This window comes from Ananas comosus, linkage group 2, assembly GCF_001540865.1.
Source record: "Ananas comosus cultivar F153 linkage group 2, ASM154086v1, whole genome shotgun sequence".
NCBI lineage: Eukaryota > Viridiplantae > Streptophyta > Magnoliopsida > Poales > Bromeliaceae > Ananas > Ananas comosus.
The window spans coordinates 6,846,446-6,871,425 of record NC_033622.1 but is presented as its reverse complement, the minus strand read 5'-3'; the positions used below and the strand labels follow the sequence as shown (position 1 = coordinate 6,871,425).

The 24,980-nt window shown below is 43.7% G+C and overlaps 2 long non-coding RNA genes across 5 annotated transcripts; both read right to left on the bottom strand.

Moving 5' to 3' along the window:
• On the bottom strand, positions 8,193–11,091 carry LOC109726377. Of its 4 annotated transcripts, none has more exons than XR_002220508.1 (5): positions 9,974–11,091; positions 9,733–9,828; positions 9,579–9,649; positions 9,235–9,481; positions 8,193–8,234 (listed from the first exon to the last, which is right to left on the bottom strand). It is a non-coding gene; the product is annotated as an uncharacterized LOC109726377 (long non-coding RNA). The 4 variants fall into 4 exon arrangements; XR_002220507.1 differs by having other exon boundaries at positions 9,235–9,478; XR_002220503.1 differs by having other exon boundaries at positions 9,579–9,646.
• Positions 17,264–20,172, bottom strand: LOC109726373. Its single transcript, XR_002220501.1, has 5 exons — positions 19,060–20,172; positions 18,819–18,914; positions 18,665–18,732; positions 18,321–18,564; positions 17,264–17,320 (listed from the first exon to the last, which is right to left on the bottom strand). It is a non-coding gene; the product is annotated as an uncharacterized LOC109726373 (long non-coding RNA).

Here is a 24,980-nt window from a genome sequence, read left to right as displayed (position 1 = left end):
TACGAGAATAGACCAATATGTCGTCTATGAAGACTACGACAAATCGGTCCAAATACTTTCTGAAAACACGGTTCATCAAATCCATGAACGCCGCTGGAGCATTCGTGAGTCCAAATGGCATGACCGTAAATTCATGGTGCCCGTACCGCATACGGAACGCGATTTTCTACACATCCTCCGGCTTGATTTTCAATTGGTGATAGTCGGACTGCAAATCTATCTTCGAGTACACACACGATCCCTGCAACTGATCAAACAGGTCATCGATCTGGGGTAGTGGGTACTTGTTCTTGATCGTGACTCTGTTCAACTCTCGATAATTCACACAGAGTCGAAACGATCTGTCCTTCTTCCACACAAATAACACCGGGGCTCCCCACAGTGATACACTTGGCCGGATAAACTGTTTGTCAAGAAGATCTTGCAACTGACTCCTCAACTCCTTAAGTTCCGCCAGCGCCATTCGGTACGGAGCCTTCAAGATCGGTGCGGTACCGGGAATCAAGTCTATAACGAACTCGATCTCCCGATCCGGTGGTATCCCCGGTAACTCCGCGGGAAACACATCCGGGAACTCCCGCACCACCGATAACTCCTCCAAGGTCGGAGCCACTCGGTCCACCTCTACAACGGTTGCCAAGAATGCTGCGCAACCGCTGTTGACCAACTTTCTTGCTCTCGTCGCCAACACCGTCGCTGCGAAGCACGAGTTCTGACAAGCTCGATAAGTGTACTCCTTCTGTCTTGGCTCTCGGAATGTAATCACTCTGCTCTTGCAGTCGATCATTACATGATACTTTAAGAGCCAGTCTATGCCCAATATGACATCGAACACTTTAAGATTCTTGAGCTCTAGCATTCTAATGGGCATTATCCAGTCGCCTACTTGTACTGGACACGATGAGCATTCCGTGTAGGTGTTAAATGTCGATCCAGGGCCCTCAACTCGCCACTTGTGACTCGCCTCTATGAGTATGTCATGCATACGTGCGAATGATCTACTGATAAACGAATACGTGGCTCCTATATCAAACATAGCCCTGGAGCGCACTCCGTTAATTAAAACCATACCTACCACAAGGCGATGCTCCTACGCCTACGCAGGCTCCTCGGCTTGGACCTGAGCGGCAAATACCCGTCCGCTCGGGGCCGAACGTGCCATCTCGGGCTGTCGTGGGGCCATCGCGCGTCCTGTTGATGCTGCCGCCGGTAGCGCTCCTCCATGGTGAGCCGTAGCTGCCGGCGCTGACGCAATAGACAGAGCAGGTGAAGCTCCTCCTCCCGGGCAATCCCGTATGAAGTGCCCCGGTTGCACGCACTTGTAGCACTTTCCTTGGCGTTGCTCACAACGTGACACCAGGTGGTCTCCACCACATATGATGCACCGTCGCGCTCCATGGCCTTTTTGTTGAGTCCGCGGATGTAACACACTGGACCTTTGCAAATTGCGAGGTTCGAGTGATTGGATGTGTTTCGAGCTTTTCCACACTTGGTGGAGGGTCGTAGAATATTTTTCGACCTAGAAAGTTCGAAAACCTGAGTTCTGGACGAGTCCTGAGAGTTTTCACTCTCGGGGACCGGTCCCTGAGAGGAGAGACCGGTCCCCTAGTGAGCAGTGTTGCGCAGCCGGTGAGGCAACCGGTCCCTGGCGGGCGAGACCGGTCCCCGAGCACGTCTACGCAGTGAGAGACCGGTCTCGTGCAGGGAGAGACCAGTTCCCGAGTGTTGGTTTTTCGGGTTAGCAGCGAGAGACCGGTCCCTTGCAGGGAGAGACCGGTCCCTCTGGGCGAAAATTGCCCAGACCGGGCTGATGCAATTTTGGATTTTTGAGGGACCTAGCTGGATTTTGTTGCAATAGATGGTCTATATGACCCATCCACTCTCTCTTCTCCTCATTTCTCTTCCCTCAACTCTCTCTACACCCTTGATAGAGAAGAAGAAGAAGAAGAAGGAGGAGAAGAAGGAAGGAAGAAGAAGAAGATTGAGAGCAACTAGTGGACTTGGAGCATCTTCCTCACCCTCTCTTCTTCCTTGGTGCTTGGAGCTTGGACTTGGAGCTTGCAAGAGAGAAGATCTTCACCCTTGGAGCTTGGAATGGAGTTCTCTTGAGGTTGGTTTTTTTGTTTCTTCCCTCTAGACCTAGCTTTGGTAGATTTTGGGGGATGAAACCCTAGAATGGGAAATCTAGGGTTTATTTTGGGCTTTTTGCTTGGAGGCTTTTTGAGCTAATCTAATAAGATTAGAACCTTGGTTTAGGTTGCCTTGGAAGGATCCTAGCCTTCCTTTGGAGCTTGAGAGAGATTTTCCACTCATTAGGTGAGTTTTAGAACTTTTGCCTTGGTTGTTAATGTTTGATCTTATAGTTGATCGTAATGCCCGTGTATCTCTTCGCTCAATACTTTTAGGGTATTTTGAGACTCGTGGACAACTCCGTTCGGCGAATCGAGGGACTACGCGACGGTTCGGTGGGTTTGACCTAGCCACACAATGAGAAAATCTTATTTGTGATGTTTGGAGTATCGTTAAATGAAAAAGTATGCATAATCATGTTAGATATATTTATTATGAATTTTAGAATGCTTAACATGCATACATTATGTATAGTAAATTTTTGGACCTCTATGTGGTAGGTGCATGCATGTGGGATGTAGCATTCTAATGGAAACTTGGAACCATGATTCCTATTATGAAAATGAACATTGCTTTCTTGCATTTAACCTTATGCCTAATTGTGACATTAGGGACTTGGAAGCCTTGGGAGGCTTGGGGAGTTAGACTATTTGAGAAATTGGGCCAATGTCATAAATAGGCATTGGACCCCGGGCTATAGTGAACATTGGTATTAATGTCATATTTGGAACATAGAACATGAATTGAGCTTGATTAGTTGTGATGCTTAAGTGTCATAAAGAGGCACTAAGCAAGTGAGTGTTGAGCTATCACATTGTGACATAGAACTAGATCTTCGAGATGCTAGTGACTATACCATGTTAGAGCCATGATGATTGGATACTTGAGACGTTGACTACGCTTGCTTGCCATTTGTGCTCATTCGCATATGCTTGTGAGGGTCGTTTCCTACAAGCCGGCACTCCGAAGTTAGCCTATGCGACCTATGTTCGCTCGTGCGGTATTGAGAAGCCTACGGGGTCGAGTGGGATAGACACATTCCAAGAGTAGGGATGTAGGGCTACCACAGGCACTTAGGCGGCACAAGCTGGACTACCTTTGGTAGATTCTTAATTGGAAATGAAAATCGACATAGTGTTGAGATTGAATAATCTCTACTAGATAGGCTTAGTAGTTGGATTACTTGACATGCTCATGACATAGCATTGGGATATATAGTATACTTGCCTGTTTCATTCATTGCATCATAGTATACTGGGTTGCTTGATAGAGCTTATTCTTTGTGTATGACATCTTGGACAGTAGCACTTGTTGCCATTGGACGTGCGGGCATTATGATAGAGTAGATGTACATCATACCTACATCATGTTTACTTGAGATATAGTAGCTTAGCATTCCATTATGTTTTCTTATTGTAGTTATCTTTATTATCATTGCTTATAATGCTTACCCCTTTTCTTTTGGGGCCTAGTGGTGCATAGAGCTGAGGTAAGTAATTGCCCACTGGGAACTATAAATTATAATTCTCACGCCTTCTGTTTTATGTTTCCTTTCAGAGCCTTCCACGCCGGGAGAGCCTAGGGACCGTGGGAAGGACGTTGCTTCGAGCTGGCTCTTCAGCGAGTGACGAGTTCTAGGTAGTCTACCTCTCGATGTATATTATTTTGGTGAGGTCGAGAGTTGTACCAGTGTGTTAGAGGCCACCCTTTTGTGTACCTTTTTGGACGAATATCGTATAACTATATATTTCACCTCTATTGTTTAGTATTTTCCGTTTACCTTATTATAGATTATAGAACTATCTGTGCTCTGATATCTCTAAATGTAGATTATCTTTGGTTTTATTTTCGCTGTTATTTTAGATGTCTTATATGTGTTGACATATGGCGGGTCTGGGCGCGCTACCGGGAGGGCCTCTGCCGGTCCCGGGGCGTGACAGATTAGTTTGGTATCAGAGCCTAGGGTTGCGTCTTAGTGGACCTAGCAAACTTTAGGCCAGTTGGACTATAGGAAATAGGCTCGTGAGAGACGATGTCTAATTGACTTGTGAGCGAAAGCATTTCGATTGGGTTTGATGATAACTCTAAAAAGTTAGAGTTCGATCCAAGTGTATGGCTTCTAACTTCGCGGAGGGTTACGTTGGCGGCCGACAACGTAACATCGGGAGTTAGTAGTGAAGGACACTTCCTTACTTTCGCATGATTTGGGGTTTTATCTTCTTGAGCGGGGATGCGATAGCGTAGGTTACTAACTTGCGCTTTTATATTTTGTAGTGACGATACCGGTTACACGCTCCCAGTCTGCCGGGGCGGATGATGCGGCACACCCCGAGGAGGTCGAGACCTCCGCTACTTCCGGATCTAGTGAGGTCCGTGACTTGAGGACCCAGCTTGCGGTCCTCATTGATCTGTTGGCGTAGCAGACGGCAGCGGCGCAGCGACAGGCTGAGGTGGCTCAGCGGCAGGAGACGCGGATGAATTATCTTGAGGACTTCCTACTTCAGCAGGCGGCAGCTTCGAGGGAGAACCAGGGTCCCACACCAACCAATGCGGTCACTTGTGCCTACAACCGATTTATCTCGCTTGATCCAGCCTGCTCAGGCACCTCAGGAGACGGTGCCAGGGCGGATCTACGTTTGTAGCGTCTTGGAGACATTAGTTCCTGAAATGCAAATACTTGGTTAGTCATCTTAACTAATTACCTCGTCGAAATTACGGCACATAACGACTCAACAACAAAATCGGGCGGAAGCACACAAGTGTACTCATTCTAGACTCTTGGTATCATGTCGTCGGCCGCAGACATAATCACCTCAAATCAAGAACTAATACCACTTGAATCCATCTCTAGCAATTACTAGAGACATATCACCAACTTCGACCTAATCGAATTAACTCCCGCCACCGTTATAGGTTCACGTTCCGCCCACGCACCTATAGCCTTAGGGTTTACCAACCTAGGGTCTCCTAGATCATCCTAGACTTTCTCCCTTTACCTGCTCTTATTGCTCTGATACCACGCTCTGTCACGCCCCCGCCCCGAAACTCCTACCAATTTGGCACGGTTCGGGCGCGGCGAACGGACCCCGAACGGATAGCACCTCCCCTGTCCACCCAAGGCTCAACAACAGATCAAGTACAAGAATTTACCCAGGATTTTAAATTCTATAAGTACACAATCAACGGGGCACAAACAGTGCCAACAACAAAGAGCAAGTAATCCACAAGATACACAAGTGAAATAAAGAGAGAACTACTAGCTATTACATTAATTGCATCCAATTACTTCACATTCTTTTACATTTACATTTTTCTCCAAAATGAATACATGTTCACTAGTGTCATCAAAATACATAGCTCTCCAAATCCTCACCTACATAAATCTCTCTCAAATACCTAGGTGTGCTAATGCAAAAGGAAAGCTACTACTCTACCAAAAATCCTCACTGGTCGGGCGCGATGCCCCTGCCGCGGTACTCGCCCGGCAAACCTGTACCTAGCCTTGGAAATAGAGTGGGGTGAGAACTATCTTCCATAGTTTCCAGTGGGCTCGGCCGCCAACTCCGCCGATCTTCCCACTAGGTCCAAGTGGGCACAAGTAACAACGAGATAGATAGATATATATCAAAGCTGTAATGACATAATAGGCAAACTATGCTACTATGCTTATAATCATGAGTAATGAATGCATACATCATATAGTAGAAGGTTACTATCATGCTAACAAATTCGATTCATGTTCGATAAGCAATGTTCAATGTCATTATTAACTTTTCATTTGCCCAATCTGTGGCAAAACCCTTGGGTTTGCCTACGACTCACATATCCATCCCATTGGGCAAAGAGGCTCTATGTGCCCCCGAACCCGGGACTGTCTGCGGACAACTCTATCCTATCGCCCGACACTCCAGAGTACTCGACGACCAATCCTCTCCATGTGAGCATATGGATGGCTTTACCACCCCAAATAACAGACGGTGAGCTTGATCTATCCTCTCCACGTGACGATACCCTATCCTCTCTACGTGAGGATACCCTACGAATTAGGGCCAACATTTCTCTCGGAACTCACCTATTCCGACTTTCATGCATAGTTACTTAGCTTTACTAAGTTCATTGTTCACGAGTCATTTTCTAGGGAATCCACCTATCCCTAAGTTCATGAACCTCTAGTGTCAAGCACACTACATAATGCCACTCATTCTGTTCTTTAAACATTTAGATGACACTCTCTATGTCACTAAATAACCATCGAGTTCATCTCTTTCCTTTAGCACTATAGGATCCATGTTCCGACCGAATCCTTACCTATCCATTCACCCAGTATTCCATATACACTAGGTTAACATTTAGAAGCATAAGAAAAAGATATTACAATGCAATCCTACAATGCAACATGCAAGAGATGAGATTATATGTTATTCTAAGACATAATAGAGAGTTCGGTTGTTTCGGGATGACACCCCCCACCTTTTGAGGGTATGAAGGTTCTAGAATTGCATCTCGCCGAACGTTACGACGATGTCTCGGCCTCCTTGGTCCAAGACGGTGCTCAATCGGCTATATCTTGCCGATAACTTTTCTCCCGCTTGACGAATCGTAAATCCGACTTCGCCTCCGCGTTTAGGCACCTATCAATTAGGTTTACAAGCAACTAAATGAGATCAATCTCATCATTTATCAAAGACCCCAATTTGGAGCCCTAGGTTGCACCTATAGCAACCTCTCCTTCCAAACCTTAGATTCTAGCATTGATCTATTTAAAAGCATGCTAAAGGTCCATTTGACCCATTTTCAAAGCCAAAAACCCAAAACCCTTAGTTCTACATGCTAGGGTTTAGTAGCTTACCTCTTGAGCTACTCCAAAGGGATGAAGATGACAGAAGAAGGTGGTGGAGATGATCTTCTCCAAGCTCTCATTCTTCTTCTTCTTCTCCTCCTTCTTCTTCTCTTTTCTTTCTTCTCCTTCTATTTTCATTCTTCTCCTTCTCTTTTTTTTCCTTGAAAGAGAGGGGGGCTGAGGGAGAGATAGAGAGTGTGAGAGGGAGAGTTAGAATGAGAGAGGAAGAGAATGATCTCCCCTCTATACCCTCTAACTAATAGCATTTTGCATAAAAGTCCCTCTACTTTAACCTTCTCAACTTACTCTGCCTGAGCAGATTTTGCGCGGAGGAACCGGTCCTCCCGATGAGGGACCGGTCCCTGAGGACCTTCCCAAAATTCACGCGTATGGGAACCGGTCCCTAGCCGGGAGACTGGACCATTGAGGACCGGTCCTTCTCGAGATACCGGTTCCCGAGAGCTGACCTCTCGGGACTTAGCCAAATATTCACTTCTCCCGCAGATTTCACCTACGGGGACCGGTCCCTCGGCCCAGGGACCGGTTGCATTAGGCAATCTCGCAACCACCAGCTACGGGAACAGGTCCTTCCCTGCAAGGGATCGGTCCCCGAGAGCAAAATCTGCAAAGTGCAGATTTTGCACTATTTGCTCTCGTTGACTCGACTCTAAAGCACTTTTCGTGTTTTGGATATCTTTAGCTTTTCCGAAGGATACCCTGTCAAAATAGTTTCGCTAACAACAAACTCAACTAGACCTCGTCTCTCACGAGCTTATTCTTATAGTCCAACCAGCCTAAGGTTTGCTAGGTCTACTAAGACTCAACCCTAGGCTCTGATACCACTATAATCTGTCACGCCCGGGTACCAGCGGAAGTATATCCGGTACGTGCACAGACCCGCCATATAGCTACAGTATATAAGGCGTCTACAACAAACAAGTCGATAGGAGTAAAACATAAAAGGATTTTATCCTGATATCAGAGCATAGTAGACATCAATACAACTATCAACAATAGAACAGAGGGTACACAGCCCAAAATCTCAACTAAAGGAGAAAGTGTCACAACTATAATATCAGGTTTAATAGTACATATACATCACGGGGTAAACAAAAGTAGGTACAATGGTGGTCTCTCTCTATATATAGGGACATCACCCTCGGCCGTAGCCCGAGTAGCAAGGTGATCGACTAGCATGCTCTTAGCAATGTCTAGCTAGACGCGACTCCCTTGCCACGATCCCTAACCTCTCCTGTAGATGGCTCTGTAAAAACAACCATAAAAAAGTCGTGAGAACTATTAACAATAGTTCCCAGTGGGTAAGCCGCCAGCCTCGGCGAATTACACCACTAGGCTCATGATGTATTAAATGAAAGTAAAAGCAATAATTGCATGATATCTATATGCAATGCTAGCAGGCAATAGGCATGTAATCATCATGTAACCATGATTTCTGCAGTAATGAATCAACTAAACAATAGAAGCATAGCAACTACTCTAAATATGAACATAAACATGAATGTGTAAGTAAATACTGTACACTATAACTGATGAGCATTAATTACTGTTCTTTGTCATTTAGTATTTTTATTTCATTCATAAGGACCTACTTAAGGTAGTCCAGCTTGCGCTGCGCCTAATGGCCCCGTGGTAGTAAACACTCCCCACGGCAATCCACTTCGGCGCTCAATCCCGCACGGGCGAGCAACTGTCACGTAGGCCAACTCCGGAGTGCTGGCTTGTAGAGAGCTACCCTCACAAGCGTGTGCGAATGAGCACAATGACAAGCAAGCAAAGTCCATAATCCAATACATCTCAATCATCACGTTTGATCTTGCAATGTTCTCATTCTCGATCCTTTGATCGAAATTTCAATATAACAGATATTGAGCATAGCTAGTATCCACTAGAATAGTAATCATGTAAGAGTAATGCTAATTTATACATAGTATTAGAAGCTTTCCACTATCATGGCACTACGATTATAGACACAAAGCATGTCATCGTTTTCTACTTTAGAAACATACTAGATTGTTCATGATTCATTCAACTAAGTCAAACATAAATATGTTTACTTCTATGCATGAATTTCTCTACTTAAGAGAGATTTTAGTTCACTACACATACATATAGCAACTATAATGGTGATAATATCCTGAATCTATGCCGTTTCCCAAGTTACGCAAAATGCATTCATATGCTATTTCTATAGTATCATATAGCACATAGGGGAGCTTCACTTGCTCTGGTTAGGTCAAACCCACCTATTACTAAACTCAAATCAGCTCAAATGAATTCCAAGAGTTAGCTCAACTAGGCCACGATCCTGCTGAACATGAAACATAAGAATCACGTTACCACGATTACTAAAAGTCCAATTTCGACGAAATACTCAATTGTACTATCTTGCAATGTAAATCCCTATTTTGGTTCAGCTCAATGCCTCAAGTTGAGCCCCCAAAAGCCCTCACTGATCAGCAGAAAATGAGCCAAGGGTTGATCGCAATCCTGCTGCAAACAAACACGAAACGGCGTCAAAACGCTCCCTTACTAGGTAATATGGCTGGAATCTTACAAATTCAGTTTTCTAACCAGAATTTCTACTTACCCTTGCTTAAAATATCCTCCCAAACCAGCTTCCAAGAGCACAGGTTCAGCTCAAAGAGACTCGAAAACCTGCTGTGAAGAATTCAATCCAAATTGCGTCACTTACTCAAATAACTTCACAAAGTCCTGAACTTATGTCACAGTTGACTAATTACCTTTGTCTAGCTTTGCAGCAGCTTAACCCTGATCCAAGGTAGTTAAATCACAGCTAAACAACTCCTTTCAAGCTGCTGGAGTCCTTCTCAACTCAGCTGGAAGCAATAAAACAGAAATGCGTCAAAAACGAATACTAAACCACAAACTTGAGAGTAATTGAGCTATTAACCTCTCTACAGCTTTCATTCAGCAGCCCCCCAGCAGTAGACATGAAAACCTTGCTAAAAACACTTCACTTACCTATTAAAAGCCGACCCCAAGTCCACCCAACCAGCAACCGTAGATCGAGACGCGAAATCGGCGCAAAACGGCGACTTTCGCGTAGAGAGAGAAAAACCCTAGAGAGAGAAAGAGGGAGAAGGGGAAGAAGCTTGCTCTGAGCTCCAGCAACTTCTACAGAGCTCCTGGGGTCGTGCTGGGTCAAGTAGATAAGCATGGGATGCTAAAAGACCAAAATGGCATGCTTGCCACGCAGCTGCTGCCTCTGCTGCTTGCTGTACCGGTACAGCATAATGCCTGTACCGGTACACAATGCAAAAAATGGCCAAATTTCGCAGGAGCAATGCAATTTCTTGTCTTCGATAATCCAATCACTCTCAAACTTGTCCAAAACTTGTCTAACCCTTTTTAGAACATGTAGGATCGGTCAGCAAGAGTTTGTTTATAAGGGGTGCTAGAGTTCATTGTTCGCAATAACTATTAGCTCTTCGCAAGAACGACAGTTGATTCGGAGGGGTTGTGTAGCCTATTTGGCTAGTATTTCTGTGAGCGACGGAGAAGCCGTCAAGATTGATAATATCCCGGTTGTGCGAGAATTCGGAGATGTGTTTCCAGCTGAGTTGCCGGATATGCCACCTGATAGAAAAGTTGAATTTGTGATAGACCTTGTCCCTGGGACCACCCCTATCTCGAAAGCACCCTATAGGATGGCACCCGCTGAGTTGAAAGAGCTGAAGGCACAATTGCAAGATTTCTTGGATAAAGGTTTCATTCGACCGAGTGTATCTCCTTGGGAAGCCCCGGTTTTGTTTGTCAAAAAGAAATATGGATCCTTTCGATTGTGTGTGGATTATCGAGAAATCAACAAAGTCACAATCAAGAATAAATATCCATTATCCAGAATTGATGACTTATTCGATCAGCTGTAAGGATTGAAAGTATATTCTAAGATTGATTTGCAGTCAGGTTATCATCAGCTTAAGATCAAGCCTGAAGATGTTTCCAAGACCGCTTTTAGGACACGGTATGAGCATTATGAATTTACAGTTATGCCTTTTGGACTGACAAATGCCCAAGCAGCTTTTATGGATTTAATGAACCGTGTCTTTAAGCCCTATTTGGATAGGTTTGTGGTCGTGTTTATCGACAATATCTTGATATATTCTCGAAGTGATGAGGAGCATGAAAACCATTTAAGAATGGTGTTACAAGTACTTCGAGAAAAGAAACTGTTTGCAAAGTTAAAGAAATGCGAATTTTGACTTCGAGAAGTAGCATTTCTGGAACATGTAATTTCAAAGACGGGGATTGCTGTAGATCTAAATAAGATAGAAGCAATTAAAGATTGGCCCTGACCGACAAATGTTATAGAGATTCGGAGTTTCCTTGGTTTGGCGGAATACTACCGAAGATTTATGGAAGGATTTGCGAAGATGTCTACTCCTCTCACTCGACTCACACATAAAGGAGCTAAATTCCTGTGGAATGAAGCCTGCGAAAGAAGCTTTAGGAGCTGAAACAACAGTTAACCACTGCTCCGATTCTAGCATTACCTGTTACTAGAGTGGATTATGTAATTTACAGCGATGCGTCGCTGAATTAATTAGGGTGTGTTCTAATGCAGAATGGCAGAGTAATTGCTTATGTAATTTCTTGTCTCCGACAATCGAATCACTCTCAAACTTGTCCAAAACTTGTCTAACCCTTTTTAGAACATGTAGGATAGATCCACATCCCATTCCTCACACTCGAACTTCGCAATTTGCGAAAGTTCAGTGTGTTACATTCACCCCTCCTAAAAAGAAATTTTGTCCGCGAAACTTGTAAATACTTACCTCAAAATTCCGTCCAGAAAAGATAGGGATAGTGCTCTTGCATTGCACTTTCCAGTTCCCAAGTGGCTTCACGTTCATCATGGTTGTCCCAAAGTATCTTCACATAGGGTATTTCGCAGTTTCGACGCCGTTTCACTTCTCGAGCTAATATTTTCGCTGGATGCTTCTCAAAGCTCAAATTTTCTTGTAACTCCACCGAGGTGTTTTCCAATATGTGGGTCAAATCGAAAATATACTTCCGCAGTGTAGATATATGAAACACATTATGCACTCCTGATAGGCTCGGCGGTAAAGCAAGACGATATGCTACGGGGCCTACCCGCTCCAACACCTCGTAAGGTCCAATAAATCGAGGACTTAACTTTTCTCGAATACCAAATCTCTTAACTCCCTTTGTCGGTGAAACTTTTAAGAATACATGATCGCAAATTTGAAATTCCAATTCTCGTCGACGTTTATCCGCATAACTTCTTTGTCGACTTTGAGCTGTCAGTAGACGTTCTCGTGCAAGTCGAACATTAGCTTCAGCTTCCTGTAACACATCTGGACCCAGAACTAATCTCTCCCCTACTTCACTCCAATGAAGGGGTGATCTGCACTTTCTACCATAAAGGGCTTCAAACGGTGCAATCTGAATGCTTGCTTGATAACTATTGTTATAAGCAAATTCAGCCATTGGTAGGAAATGTGGCCAACTGCCCTGGTAATCAATCACACAGGCCTTCAACATATCCTCAAGGGTCTGGATGGTACGCTCGGACTGCCCATCACTCTGGGGGTGGAAAGCAATACTAAAATCCAATCGGGTACCCAAGGCCTCCTGTAAACTCCTCCAGAAATGTGAAACAAATCGGGTGTCTTGTTCCGAAACAATAGAAGCTGGTACTCCATGTAATCGCACAATTTCATCTAGGTACACTTGTGCGAGTCTTTCCCCCAACTAAACTGTATGAATTGAAATAAAGTGAGCAGATTTCGTCAATCTATCCACAATTACCCAAATTGCATCATGACATGCCTGTAAGCGAGGTAATCCAACAATAAAATCCATAGTGATCCTCTCCCACTTCCACACTGGCAAGGGTAAGCTTTGAAGTTTTTCCGCAGGAAGTCGATATTCAGCCTTAACCTGCTGACAGGTTAAGCATCTGGCCACAAAATCTGCAACTTCCTTTTTTATTCCAGGCCACCAATAAGTCAGCTTTAAATCTTTATACATTTTCGTACTCCCAGGGTGTAAAGCATACGGCGCCCGGTGTGCTTCTTTCAAGATTTCTTCTTTAATGTCAGAGTCTGCTGGAATACAAAGTCGATCACCAAATCTCAACAATCCCTGATTATCCACTCGAAAATCGCCAACCGGATCAACAGTGATCTTTGCTCGGATCTTTTGCAGGAATTCATTTTGAGCTTGCTTTTCTTTAATTCGATCGATCAGGGTAGGTTGCATCATTAATGACATAAGTCGCCAAGGCGTGTCAGGAGCTACAACTTCTAAATTCAACTGCTCCATTTCCTTTACCAACAGTGGTTGCATAGTTATCGACATCGCCAAATTTTTCGTTGATTTTCGACTTAAAGTATCTGCTACAACATTAGCTTTTCCTAGATGATAGAGGATGGTCAAATCATAATCCTTGAGCAACTCCAACCATCTACGTTGTCTCAAGTTTAATTCCTTCTGAGTAAACAGATACTTTAAGCTTTTATGATCTGTATACACTTCGCAACGCTCGCCGTAGAGATAGTGGCGCCAAAACTTCAAAGCAAATACCACGGCTGCTAACTCAAGATCATGTGTAGGGTAGTTCTTTTCATAACCTTTCAATTGGCGAGATGCATAAGCAATTACTCTGCCATTCTGCATTAGAACACACCCTAATCCATTTAGCGACGCATCGCTGTAAATCACATAGTCTACTCCAGTAACAGGTAGTGCTAAAATCGAGGCGGTGGTCAATCGCTCCTTCAGCTCTTGAAAGCTTCTTTCGCAAGCTTCATTCCACAGAAATTTAGCTCCTTTATGTGTAAGTCGAGTGAGAGACGTAGACATCTTTGCAAATCCTTCTACAAATCTTCGGTAGTATCCTATCAAACCAAGGAAACTCGAATCTCGGTGACATTAGTCGGCCTAAACCAATCTTTAATCGCTTCAATCTTCTTTAGGTCCACCGCGATTCCTATTTCAGAAATTACATGTCCCAGAAATGCCACTTCTCGAAGCCAAAATTCACATTTCTTTAACTTTGCAAACAATTTCTTTTCTCGAAGTACTTGTGACACCACTCTTAAATGGTTTTCATGCTCTTCGTCACTTCGAGAATATATCAAGATATCGTCGATAAACACGACCACAAACCTTTCTAAATAGGGCTTAAAGACACGGTTCATTAAATCCATAAAGGCTGCTAGGGTATTTGTCAGTCCAAATGGCATAACTGTAAATTCATAATGCCCAAACCGTGTCCTAAAAGCGGTCTTGGAAACCTCTTCAGGCTTAATCTTAAGTTGATGATAACCTGACTGCAAATCAATCTTAGAATATACTTTCGATCCTTGCAGCTGATCAAATAAATCGTCGATTCTGGGTAAGGGATATTTATTCTTGATTGTGACTTTGTTGATTTCTCGATAATCCACAAACAATAGAAGAGATCCATCTTTCTTCTTAACAAATAATACCGGGGCTCCCCAGGGAGATACACTCAGTCGAATGAAACCCTTATCCAGTAAATCCTGTAATTGTGCTTTCAGCTCTTTCAACTCAGCGGGTGCCATCCTATACGGTGCTTTTGAGATTGGGGTAATCTCAGGGACAAGATCTATCACAAACTCAACTTCCCTATTAGGTGGCATACCAGGCAACTCAGCTTGAAACACATCCCCAAACTCCCGCACCACTGGAATATCTTCAATCTTGACGGCTCCTCCGTCACTCACAGAAATGCTAGCCAAATAGGCTACACACCCTCTTCGAATCAACTGTCGTGCTCGCGAAGAGCTAATAGTCATTGCGAACAATGAACTCTGACACCCCTTATAAACAAACTCTTGCTGACCCGATTCCCTAAAGGTCACCATTCTGCTCGTGCAATCTATGGTCGCATAATATTGTGTTAGCCAATCCATACCCAATACTACATCAAACTCACCTAGTTTGTGTAGTGCCAAAAGATCCACTAGCATAATCCAGTCGCCTACCCTAATGGAGCAGCGAAGGCAAAACTCACGAACATCTAGGGTATGGTCGGGCACGATTATTCGTCCCGGATGCAAAGTAGGTACTACATGAATGCTATGCAACTCGGCGAATTGCCGATCAATAAAAGAATGCGAAGCACCAGTATCAAATAAAGCACGAACACGAATATCATAAAGCATAATGATACCTGCTACGACCTCCTCCGCTGCTGCGGCCTCCTCAGTCTGGGCGGCATACATGTCCCGGTGATCGTCTGTACTGCGAGGGTGTTGTCGGGGTCCCCTGGCTCAGAGTAGAAGATGCAGGTGTTGATGCTGATGATGGTGCAGGTGAAGGACCTCTCGGGCACTCTGAACGATAGTGGCCCTCCTGGCCACAGATAAAACACCTGCCCCCACGTTGTGGACACTGGTGAAAAGTGAGGCCCACCACAAATGACACAACGTGGCTGTCGAAGACGCTCGGGTGCTCCACGGAATGCTGAAGAACCTCGACCTCTCGACTGGCTCGGCTGGTCCATTGGATACTTCGGCGGTCTCCTGAAGGGTTGCTGACCACTGCTCTCAGCTGCTGGCCTTTTTCCTTTACTTCGATCCACAACATCTTTCCTTCATAATTTTCGCCCCCTTCTCCACAATCAAAGCCCGGTTCACTACTTCCCTGTAAGTGGAAGGTTTGACGCCTGGACCAATCTGAAAATCGCAGGCTGCAAACCAATCTCGAAAATCCGAGCCTTGTCCTCATCATCTCTGACCACAAATGGAACACAATGCAGCAATCGGGAGAACTCTCGCTCGTACTCTGCTACTGTCCTGTCTCCCTGCCTCAAGTTTCTCAAATCCCTTTCCATTTGCCTCTTTACACTCTGCGGGAAATAGGTTGTCAATAATAATTTCTTGAATCTCGTCCAAGTGATCGCTGATAAATCAACACGGGGGTCCTCACGGATATCTACCCACCATCTGTAAGCTCGCCATCAAGGTGGTGCGTCGCAAACCAAACTCTGTATCGCTCCTCAACAAAAGTATCATAGAACAGTTTCTCCATGTGCATCAGCCATTTCTCGACTACCCAATGATCAGTTTTTTTCCCGTCAAAGACACGAGGGTTGCAATGACGAAACTCATTCAACCTTTCCATCATCCGCTCTCGCTCCTCAACCCCCACCATCTCAGGTAACACTGTCCCTGCCGCAGCCACATGCACGGGTGGTACAACTGTCTCCTGTCGAGACTCTACCCTCGGAGCTACTGGGGGTGTCTCTGGGACTGGTGACTGTGCTCTCACTGTCGCATCCCTGTCTGGTACTGTAGGTATAGGATCAGGAATCTCCCTGTCGGTCGTCTGCCGCAATAGTAAATCCTCTAATCTCTTCATCCTGTCCTCATGCCGACGCGCGGCATCCATCTGCTGTCGCGCTGCCGCAGCCTGCTGAGCAACCAAATCCGTCAGCTTCGCGAGCTGATCCTGTAACTCATGGATCCCGCTAGATCCAGAAGTAACGGAGGTCCCCACTTCCTCCGCATCCGCCACCTCAGCTGCCCCGGCGGCTTGCGAACGAGTCAAAGGCATCTTGAGCTGCAGTACAAAACAAATATAGATTAATAAAACCTATACTATTAAACCATTACTTCAGGTATAAGCCAACTAGTCAAGCGAAAGTAATGAAATATAACGCGTACTAACTTCCGAAATCACGTTGTCGGCCGCCAACGTGGCCCTCTACAAAGTTAGTAATTGCACATTCCGATCAAACTCCTACCATTCGGAGTTTATAAATTACCCAATCAAAATACTTTCGCTAACAGCAAACTCAACTAGACCTCGTCTCTCACGAGCCTATTCTTATAGTCCAACCAGCCTAAGGTTTGCTAGGTCTACTAAGACTCAACCCTAGGCTCTGATATCACTATAATCTGTCACGCTTGGGTACCAGCGGAAGCATATCCGGTACGTGCACAGACCCGCCATATACCTGCAGTATATAAGGCGTCTACAACAAACAAGTCGATAAGAGTAAAACATAAAAGGATTCTATCCTGATATCAGAGCATAGTAGACATCAATACAACTATCAACAATAGAACAGAGAGTACACAGCCCAAAATCTCAACTAAAGGAGAGAGTGTCACAACTATAATATCTGGTTTAATAGTACATATACATCACGGGGTAAACAAAAGTAGATACAATGGTGGTCTCTCTCTATATATAGGGACATCACCCTCGGCCGTAGCCCGAGTAGTAAGATGATCGACTAGCATGCTCCTAGCAATGTCTAGCTAGACGCGACTCCCTTGCCACGATCCCCAACCTCTTCTGTAGATGGCTCTGTAAAAACAACAATAAAAAGGGCGTGAGAACTATTAATAATAGTTCCCAGTGGGTAAGCCGCCAGCCTCGACGAATTACACTACTAGGCTCATGATGTATTAAATGAAAGTAAAAGTAATAATTGTATGATATCTATATGCAATGCTAACAGGCAATAGGCATGTAATCAGCATGTAACCATGATTTCTGCAGTAATGAATCAACTAAATAATAGAAGCATAGCAACTACTCTAAACATGAACATAAACATGGATATGTAAGTAAATACTGTACACTATAACTGATGAGCATTCATTACTGTTCTTTGTCATTTAGTATTTTTATTTCATTCATAAGGACCTACTCAAGGTAGTCCAGCTTGCGCTGCGCCTAATGGCCCCGTGGTAGTAAACACTCCCCACGGCAATCCACTTCGGCACTCAATCCCGCACGGGCGAGCAAATGTCGCGTAGGCCAATTCCGGAGTGCCGGCTTGTAGGGAGCTACCCTCACAAGCGTGTGCCAATGAGCACGATGGCAAGCAAGCAAAGTCCATAATCCAATACATCTCAATCATCACGTTTTATCTTGCAATGTTCTCATTCTCGATCCTTTGATCGGAATTTCAATATAACAGATATTGAGCATAGCTAGTATCCACTAGAATAGTAATCATGTAAGAGTAATGCTAATTTATACATAGCATTAGAAGCTTTCCACCATCATGGCACTACGATTATAGACACAAAACATGTCATCGTTTTCTACTTTAGAAACATACTAGATTGTCCATGATTCATTCAACTAAGTCAAACATAAACATGTTTACTTCTATGCATGAATTTCTCTACTTAAGAGAGATTTCAGTTCACTACACATACATATAGCAACTATAATGGTGATAATGTCCTGAATCTATGCCGATTCCCAAGTTACGCAAAATGCATTCATATGCTATTTCTATAGTATCATATAGCACATAGAGGAGCTTCACTTGCTCTGGTTAGGTCAAACCCACCTATTACTAAACTCAAATCAGCTCAAATGAATTCCAAGAGTTAGCTCAACTAGGCCACGATCCTGCTGAACATGAAACATAAGAATCACGTTACCACGATTACTAAAAGTCCAATTTCGACGAAATACTCAATTGTACTATCTTGCAATGTAAATCCCTGTTTTGGTTCAGCTCAATAACTCAAGTTAAGCCCCCAAAAGCCCTCACTGATCAGCAGAAAATGAGCCAAGGGTTGATCGCAATCCTGCTACGAAAAAACACGAAACAGCGTCAAAACACTCCCTTACTAGGTAATATGGCTAGAATCTTATAAATTCAGTTTTCTAACAGGAATTTCTACTTACCCTTGCTTAAAATATCCTCCCAAACCAGCTTCCAAGAGCACAGGTTCAGCTCAAAGAGACTCGAAAACCTGCGGTGAAGAATTCAATCGAAACTGCGTCACTTACTCAAATAACTTCACATAGTCCTGAACTTATGTCACAGTTGACTAATTACCTTTGTCTAGCTTTGCAGCAGCTTAACCCTGGTCCAAGGTAGATAAATCATAGCTAAATAACTCCTTTCAAGCTGCTGGAGTCCTTCTCAACTCAGCTGGAAGCAATAAAACTGAAATGCGTCAAAAATGAATACTAAACTACAAACTTGAGAGTAATTGAGCTATAAATCTCTCTACAGCTTTCATTCAGCAGCCCCCCAGCAGTAGACATGAAAACCTTGCTAAAAACACTTCACTTACCTATTAAAAGCCGACCCCAAGTCCACCCAACCAGCAACCGTTGATCGAGACGCGAAATCGGCGCAAAACGGCGACTTTCGCGTAGAGAGAGAAAAACCCTAGAGAGAGAAAGAGGGAGAAGGGGAAGAAACTTGCTCTGAGCTCCAGCAACTTCTACAGAGCTCCTGGGGTCGTGCTGGGTCAAGTAGATAAGCATGGGATGCTAAAAGACCAAAATGGCATGCTTGCCACGCAGCTGCTGCCTCTGCTGCTTGCTGTACCGGTACAGCATAATGCCTGTACCGGTACACAATGCAAAAATGGCCAAATTTCACAGGAGCAATGCAATTTCTTGTCTTCGACAATCCAATCACTCTCAAACTTGTCCAAAACTTGTCTAACCCTTTTTAGAACATGTAGGATCGGTCAGCAAGAGTTTGTTTATAAGGGGTGCTAGAGTTCATTGTTCGCAATAACTATTAGCTCTTCGCAAGAACGACAGTTGATTCGGAGGGGTTGTGTAGCCTATTTGGCTAGTATTTTTGTAAGCGACGGAGAAGCCGTCAAGATTGATAATATCCCGGTTGTGCGAGAATTCGGAGATGTGTTTCCAGCTGAGTTGCCAGATATGCCACCTGATAGAGAAGTTGAATTTGTGATAGACCTTGTCCCTGGGACTACTACCCCTATCTCGAAAGCACCCTATAGAATGACACCCACTGAGTTGAAAGAGCTGAAGGCACAATTGCAAAATTTCTTGGATAAAGGTTTCATTCGATCGAGTGTATCTCCTTGGGGAGCCTCGGTTTTGTTTGTCAAAAAGAAATATGGATCCCTTCGATTGTGTGTGGATTATCGAGAAATCAACAAAGTCACAATCAAGAATAAATATCCATTATTCAGAATCGATGACTTATTCGATCAGCTGTAAGGATCGAAAGTATATTCTAAAATTGATTTGCAGTCAGGTTATCATCAGCTTAAGATCAAGCCTGAAGATGTTTTCAAGACCGCTTTTAGGACATGGTATGAGCATTATGAATTTACAGTTATGCCTTTTGAACTGACAAATGCCCCAGCAGCCTTTATGGATTTAATGAACCGTGTCTTTAAGCCCTATTTGGATAGGTTTGTGGTCGTGTTTATCGACAATATCTTAATATATTCTCGAAGTGATGAGGAGCATGAAAACCATTTAAGAATGGTGTTACAAGTACTTCGAGAAAAGAAACTGTTTGCAAAGTTAAAGAAATGCGAATTTTGACTTCGAGAAGTAGCATTTCTGGGACATGTAATTTCAGAGACGGGGATTCCTGTGGAATGAAGCCTGCGAAAGAAGCTTTCAGGAGCTGAAAGAACGGTTAACCACTGCTCCGATTCTAGCATTACCTGTTACTGGAGTGGATTATGTAATTATGAAAAGAACTACCCTACAAATAATCTAGAGCTGACTGCTGTAGTTTTTGCTCTAAAGCTTTGGCGTCACTACCTCTACGGCGAGCGTTGCGAAGTCTACATAGAGATCATAAAAGTTTAAAGTATCTGTTTACGTAGAAGGAATTAAACTTGAGACAACGTAGATAGTTAGAATTACTCAAGGATTATGATTTGACCATCCTTTATCATTTAAGGAAAGCTAATATTGTAGCAGATGCTTTAAGTCGAAAATCGACGAAAAATTTGGCGATGTCGATAACTTTGCAACCACTGTTGGTAAAACAAATTGAGCAGTTGAATTTGAAAGTTGTGGCTCCTGATACGCCTTGGCGACTTATGTCATTGGTGGTGCAACCTACCATGATCGATAAAATTAAAGAAAAGCAAGCTCAAGATGAATTCTTGCAAAAGATTCGAGCAAAGATCACGGTGGATCATGTTGGTGATTTTCGAGTGGATGATCAAGGATTGTTAAAATTCGGTGATAGACTTTATATTCCAGCCGACTCTGATATTAAAGAGGAGATTTTAAAAGAAGCACATCTGGCACCATATACCCTACACCCTGGAAGTACGAAATTGTATAAAGATTTGAAGTTAACTTACTAGTGGCCTGAAATGAAAAAGGAAGTTGCAGATTTTGTGGCTAAATGCTTAACCTGTCAGCAGGTTAAAGCTGAACATCGACTTCCTGCAGGAAAATTACAAAGCTTACCCATACCAGTGTGGAAGTGGGAGAGGATCACTATGGATTTTATTGTTGGATTACCTCGCTCACAGTCAGGTCACGATGCCATTTGGGTAATTGTGGATAGATTGACCAAATCTGCCCACTTTATTTCGATTCATACAGTTTGGTCAGGGGAGAGACTCGCACAAGTGTACCTTGATGAAATTGTGCGATTACATAGAGTACCTGCCTCTATTGTTTCAGATCGAGACAACCGATTCGTTTCGCATTTCTGGAGAAATTTACAGAAGGCTCTAGGTACCCGATTCGATTTCAGTACTGCTTTCCACCCCCAGAGTGACGGGCAGTCCGAGCATACCATCCAGACCCTTAAGGATATGTTGCGGGCCTACGTGATTGATTACCAGGGCAGTTGGCCACAGTTCCTACCGATGGCTTAATTTGCTTATAACAATAGTTATGAAGCCAGTATTCAAATGGCACCGTTTGAAGCCCTTTATGGTAAGTGGGTGAGAGATTAATTCTGGATCCAGATGTGTTGCAGGAGGCTGAAGCTAAAGTTCGACTTGCATGAGAACGTCTATTGACCGCTCAAAGTCGACAAAAAAGCTATGCGGATAAACGTCGGCGAGAATTGGAATTTCACGTTGGCGATCATGTATTCCTAAAGGTTTCACCGACAAAAGGAATTAAGAGATTTTGCATTCGAGGGAAGTTTGAGTCCTCGGTTTATTAGACCCTACAAGGTGTTTGAGCGGATAGGCCCCGGAGCGTATCGGCTTGCTTTGCCGCCGAACCTATCGGGAGTGCATAATGTATTTCATGTGTCAACACTTCGGAGATATGTTTTTTATCCGACCCACATATTGGAAAGTACTCTAGTGGATTTACAAGAAGATTTGAGCTTTGAGGAGCATCCGGTGAGGATACTAGCTCGAGAGGTGAAACGGCTTCGAAATCGTGAAAATACCCTACGTGAAGATATTTTGGAGCAATCACGATGAACGTGAAGCCACTTGGGAACTAGAGAGTGCAATGTAAGAGCACTACCCATCTTTTCTTGACAGAATCTTAAGGTAATTGATTAAAGTTTCGCGGGCGAAACTCCTTAAGGAGGGGTGAATGTAATACACTGAACTTTTGCAAATTGCGAAGTTCGAGTATGAGAAATGATATATAAATCTATCCTACATATTCTAAAAGACTTAGACAAGTTTTTGGACAAGTTAGAGAGTGATTGGATGGCTAAAAGTAAGAAAATACATTGATCTGGCGAAATCAGTATTTTTCTACTTGGTGTACCGGTACAGCCATCATTGTGTACCGGTACACAATTGCAGAAACGTAGCAGCAAGGCTATTTTGGTAATTTTATATTTCATCTATCTATTTGATCCCAGCACGACTCTTGGAGCTTCTGGAGTGTGCTAGAGCTCAGAGACAGGTTCCCTCACCTTCTCCCTCTTTCTCTCTCTAGGGTTTTTCTCTCTCTAGAGAAAAGCCGCCGATTCGAGTCGATTTCGCCCTCCCACCGACGCTCGCTGATTTGGAGACTCAAGGGAAGCTTTTGAGACGTGGGGAGGAGGATTTTTATTAACTTTTTTGAGACCATATCACCAGGAAAAGCTGAGTCGCGGCTTTTGAAAGGTATATCGTGTAAACCTTCTCTAATTGGAAGTTTAGTATTGGATTTTGCGTCGATTCAGTTTTGTTACTCCTAGCTAAGTTGCTGGAGGATTTCAGCAGCCAGAGATGAACTAATTAGCTGTGAATTATCCACTTTTGACTAGGGATAAACTGCTTCAAAGCTAGACAAAGATAATTAGTTGTTTACAAGCTATTTCGGAATTATACGAAGTTTAATTGAGTAACTTAGTACAGTTTGGATTGTTCTCCTCGCAGCAGGTTTTTGAACCAAGTTGAACTAAATTGGCGACCTTGGGAACTAGTTTGGAAGGTGTTCCAACTAGGAGTAAGCAGGAATTGCAGTTCTAAAACTGATTTCGCAAGAATTCGGCTATATTAACTAGTATACGTGCATTTTGATGCCATTTAGTGTTTGTTCACAACGAGAGTGCTACCAACCTTGGGATCACCTTCAGTTGACATTGGAGAGAAATTAGAGACTTAACTTGAGGTATTAAGCTGGCCCAAAATAGAGATTTAAGTTATTACTTCGTATTAAGTGCAAGTGTACCGAAATTGGACATTTCGGATGTATGTTTAATACGGTTTTGATGCATTATTTTCAGCAGGGCTGAGGCTTGATTGAGCTGAATTTCGGGACTCTTGTGGACTGATTTGAGCCTAGTAATAGATGGGTTTGACCTAACCAGAGCAAGTGAAGGTCCCCTATGTTCTATATGTTACTATAGAATTGGTTTGGTTGTGCACTATTGTGTTTATATGAATGATAAAGGACTCGGAATAGTCTTGCCTCAATGTTTGATACAATTGAAATGAAACCTCTATGAAGTAGAGGGTAGTCATGCATAAAGTATTCATGCATTAAAGTATTCCTGTTTAGTTCAGTTGAATAACCAAGTGATAAGTTTATTATGCTTTCACAGAGTAGAGAACAATGACATTCTCTTACCCTATTGATAGTATATTAATAGTGGGAAGTTTCTAATGCAATATGTAAATTGGCATTACTTTTATGTATTTACTAATCTAGTGGATACTAGCAAGTTTCATTGTTTATCATATTGAGAATTCCGATCAATAGATCGAGAGGAACAACATAGTGTACTATGACACGATGATTTAAGATACACTGGGCTATGGACTTTGCTTACTTGCCATCGTGCTCATTCGCACACGCTTGTGAGGGTAGCTCCCTACAAGCCGGCACTCCGGAGTTGGCCAACGCGACAGTTGCTTGCCCGTGCGGAATTGGGTGCCGAAATGGATTGCCGTGGGGAGTGTATACTACCACGGGGCCATTAGGCGCGGCGCAAGCTGGACTACCTTGAGTAGGTCCTTATGAATTAAATGAAAGGACTAAATGACAAAGGACTGTAATGAATGCTCATCAGTTATAGGGTACAGTATTTACTTACACATCCATGTTCATGTTCATGTTTATAGTAGTTGCTATGCTTCTATTATTCAGTTGATTCATTACTGCAGAAATCATGATTACATGTTGATTACATGCCTATTACCTGTTAGCATTACATATATATATCATGCAATTATCGCTTTTACTTTCATTTAGTACATCATGAGCCTAGTGGTGTAATTCGCCGAGGCTGACGGCTTACCCACTGGGAACTATTGTTAATAGTTCTCACGCCCTTTTTATGGTTATTTTTACAGAGCAATGTACATGAAAGGCTAGGGATCGTGGCAAGGGAGTCGCGTCTAGCTAGACATTGCTAGGAGTTTGCTAGTCAATCACCTTGTTACTCGGGCTACGTGTAAGGAAAGTGAATTCTCGAAATCCGGGGATTAGACTTTGTTGGGAATCGACTGATTGTCGAGTGTGTAAGCTTCGGAAAGTCCGAAGTTGATTATAATGCATAAAGTGCACTAAAGAAAGGTCCACGAGAGCGCCAGTGCAAAAGCTGCACTGGAGCAGAAATGCTCTCGGGGACCGGTCCCTGGCAGGGAGGGACCGGTTCCATCGGGCTAGACTGCGGGGGTCTCTGATGAGACCGGTCCCGGGCAGGCAGGGACCGGTTCCCGAACGTTAAACCTACGAGACAAGCCGAAATTTGGCTAAGTCCCGAGAATCCAGCTCTCGAGAACCGGTCTCTCGAACAAAGACCGGTCTTCCGAGGACCGGTCTCTCGAGCAGGGACCGGTTCCCG